The sequence below is a fragment of the Chanos chanos genome, chromosome 7 (assembly GCF_902362185.1).
Source record: "Chanos chanos chromosome 7, fChaCha1.1, whole genome shotgun sequence".
Lineage (NCBI taxonomy): Eukaryota > Metazoa > Chordata > Actinopteri > Gonorynchiformes > Chanidae > Chanos > Chanos chanos.
The window spans coordinates 5,908,905-5,913,008 of NC_044501.1; the positions used below are offsets into that span (position 1 = coordinate 5,908,905).

General features: G+C 40.4%; 1 long non-coding RNA gene across 1 annotated transcript; it reads right to left on the bottom strand.

Moving 5' to 3' along the window:
* Positions 1-2,349: 2,349 nt before the first annotated feature.
* Positions 2,350-3,744, bottom strand: LOC115817382 (uncharacterized). Its single transcript, XR_004025429.1, has 3 exons — positions 3,711-3,744; positions 3,042-3,109; positions 2,350-2,503 (listed from the first exon to the last, which is right to left on the bottom strand). It is a non-coding gene; the product is annotated as an uncharacterized LOC115817382 (long non-coding RNA).
* Positions 3,745-4,104: the final 360 nt, after the last annotated feature.

The window sequence follows — 4,104 nt, forward strand, 5'->3', positions numbered from 1 at the left end:
ACACACCTGTTTTTTAAAGTGAAAATCAACAGGTAGCTAAGAGGTGAAAAAAAAACGGCAGGACACCGGCCCTCCAGGACTGGATTTGCCCACCTCTGGTCTAGATAGTCTAGACCGTCTCTGGACACTACCTTGGTGCCTGAACCTCCGCCTATGACATTCCTTTACAGACACTCCTGGACAACATTAGTAAAGCAAGAGGAGAAAAAAAGCAAAAGCACAGTAAAATGTCCAGCTTTTGAACATAACTCCTCATCACAGCACTGCTATCACCCTTATTCCCAGTAGGGTCATTTCAAAGATGTTGCCAGAGGAGTTTCACACCAGATACCTACGGAGCACATTGGGCTTATTTTACCCATTTCTCAGACTAAGGACAAAGTCAGTGAAGCAGGTACGTGTTTGGCACAGGGCAGCTACCCTTTATGTGAACTTTATGTGCACTTCCTGGTCTCGTTTGGAACCTACACCCTGACCCAGTTGGAGCAAATTCTCACTGGGAATGATCAGAGCTCAGAAACACTAGAACTGACTAACAGCTAGTGTTTCATCTCACTCTCTCTCTCTCTTTCTCTCTCTCTCTCTCTCTCTCTCTCTCTCTCTCTCTCTGTGTGTGTGTAGTTCCTGTTTTGAGGTTTGCTCTGCAGCCATGTCACTTCTCCTCTTCCTTCTGTTCAAAGAACAAATAAATTCATGATATGGAAAGAGGACATCACATCTGATTGTTTTTCGTTTGCGGGGGGTGGGGCAGTAGGTAGCGCTGTCGCCTCATAGTAAGAAGGTTTCTGTCCTTTCTGTCTGGAGTTTGCATGTTCACCCTGTGACTGCATGGGTTTCCTCCAGGTGGAGGGAAAGTACATGACGAAACCCAGCACAAACTTCAGGTTGCCTCCTCTCTTTACTTAACATCAGAGGAGCAATCAAACAGCACTGAGCACATGGCTCCAGCTCCTGTCTTAATTTGTTACTGACATTGACAGCAATTTCCTGCACTACTTGGGTTTCATATCAGTTGATGATGTAGCAATAACTCAACACACAGACATAAAATGTTCCTCCCCTTTACTCTGCTCAGTGGCCCATTGTAAAACTCCTTAACCAAACAGGAGAGATCTTGACTTTCTGGGCCTGTGCTGATGCAGGGGTTAATCAAGACCAAGTAGAGGGTAATCATCCCTAGTGTTTTCACCAAACAGTTTCCCCCAGTAGAGAGTCTTTGTGTGAATGGCTTGACACAGGATACTGTGGGTTTGTCATGGAGAAACTCACAGATGAAAAGATTTAAAAAGCTGAGACACCTTTGAATTCACCAAACATTACACCTCAAAACAAAACATTTCTCTCCTCTCAGTTTACTTGCCATAAGAAGTGTGCACAGACAGTGCTCAACAAATGCTCCAAATTTCCTGACTTCCTCAATAATTCATTAGCAATACGTACAATAACTGTCCTACACTCCTTTTGTAACCCTCGTGAAATGCACTGCACTGTGAAAGTTAGTTTCTTGCTGTAATAGTAGAATTCCTCTAGAGGGCACTCTAAAACTGAAACACTGTTCATCATCGTGAAAAAGATCAACAATGCTGACTTCCATACTGTGAGGAGATCTAGTCCTAATTTACCAAATGTTGCTGAAGGAAGTGCTTAGTTATATTTAGTTTCCACTAGACGTGTAACGGTTCACCCTTTTAAGCAATTGCGTCGGTTTTTGGGACACAGTTCAGCTTGGTTTGGGTTGAAAGAAAACAGAAGCAGCTCCAAACTGAACAATATATAAATTTAACACAAACTAACAACTTTTGCATGAAGAACAACAAAACTCTGCAAAACTGAGAATGAACAAAATGATATTTTAATTCATATTCATATACCCCAGTATAATATGTTATTTATGCTCTGAGTTATGACACCATGAGTTTGCCATTTTTAAAAATGGTTACTTGGTCAACATTGTCATTAAGATCAAGCAGGACGCATGCTATAATCATCCGTTCAGCTAATATATACGTTCCTCTCTCTCTCTCTCTCTCTCTCTCTCTCTCTCTCTCTCTCTCAGCCCTAGACTCAGTGTCTTTTCTGTAGTGTTTGTGGTTTTGACATGAGTAATATATTCAGTACATTAGCATAACACAGAAACTTAAGAATTAGTGTTGCTTTAAAGGATAAGTGAATTCTGTCACCTAGAGACACCCAGCTTAACATCCTGTGGGTTTGTCAAACAAACAGAAACAGGGAAGCAGGTTTACCACAATTTATTACAATTTGAAGTCCAAAAATACGAAGTCTCCAAGGAATTCAGAAAGTGCATAAAAACTGTTAAAGGAGAAGAATGAAAAGACATTTCATGGCAGTGGCGACAGGGCTCTTTTTGTCCGCCCTGTCTCTTTAAGAGGAGGGGGTGTGGCAGCCAACATGCTGGGAATATTGAATGACATCACCAATGATGCAACTCTCTTGCAGCTCCCACCTGGATTCAAATGGACTTTCCTGATTTTCATTTAATCTAATGGAAGATTTAAGGAAGACACATGAGGTTCCCTCTTCATAGCGAATTAAAAGAACAAAGATGTGTAGCACGCTTACATTTATGGAAAACCTGACACTAGTTATTAAAAGTCCAGAAAAGAATAAAATTCACTTTTGAGCTCTTCCCTGTTGAATGTTGAAAACAGACAATGAAACACGAAAGAACAGATAGATGAGTACCACTGAGAAGCCACACACACACACACACACACACACACACACAATCTCACACACACACACACACACACACACACACACACACACACACACACACACACCATTTCAAACACCAAATATGAAGTCTCACAAGTTCTCGTCTATTGCAGCTGTAGAATGGAAAGAACGTGTTGGAAAGAAAGAAGTTTCCCTCAGAAATGTGTAAGTCTCAAACAGGATTATCATTTTAAAAGTACAGATTAAATTTGCATTATTTAAGATTTTGGGGTTTAAAACAAAATTGGAGTGAAAGGAAGTCAAAACATTCTAAACAAAAAACGATTTGAGTGTTCACTCACTGTGGGACATAGCCTGAATCAGATCTGGACGTGATGTCAAGAGTTATGTCCATGTTATCAATGGCAGCCTAGGAGACAGACAGACAGACAGACAGACAGATAGACACAGGGAGACAGAGAGAGAGAGAGAGAGAGAGAGAGCATGAAAGATGGTGAGATTGGCTGAGAAAAGGAATGAAAGAAAAGAAGAGGAGGGTGTGTACAAACTGAGCACTTATTTTTGAATAGATGATGTGAAAATAACATCAAATTAAAGTTGCTGGATTGTATTTTCACCTTAATTTCACTGAATCATTTGAAATCTGCAGCAGGAGACAAACAAGCCAAGCTGATAAAAAATGTTTTGCTGTCTGTTAAAACTTTTGAAGCTGACTGTATGTTTATAAATGCTGTAACGTGAAGGGAGAACCAGCTGTAACACCAAGTTTGGCCTGTAGGGAGAGCCATACATTCAAAACCTTGACTTTGAGAAGTATCAATTCAGGACCATGGACAGCAGCATCATGTCACACCTGTTAAACATTTCTAAAATACTGAACTTCAAGAAGGCAACTGCTGGGATGTTTGGAGAGTGTCTAACAAACACCGTCAGATTTCAGTCTTGATTAATTATTTATAATCTGCTGTTTGTGCTATCTGCAAAAGCAGGAACTGAATGTAACTCCTCACCCACTGAGTTCGTTTCCTTCATGTTTTCTCTTCCTGTTGACAGAAAAGAATTGCCATGTTTTAAAGGGGACATTTCTCCTCCTGATTTTTTTCTGTCTCTCTCTCCTTTCTACATATTTAGTGACCAGTTCCATCGTATGCCATGTGCAAAACCCTACACTGAGGGGTGTTAAACTAACACATGTCACCTTAATTATGTGTTTCAATTACCGACCACTTCTTTTCTCGACACCGCCCTTTTTTTCCGCACCGCAAGTACTTTTTTCATAAGTCATAACACACAGTAAGGTTTAAGTTATGAAATGTCCTTTTTTGACTGAAAAGAAAGAATGCAAAAGCTTTCCAGGGTGAAAGAGAATTTCTCTCGTATTCTGGAAAATCACTAAGGTATTAC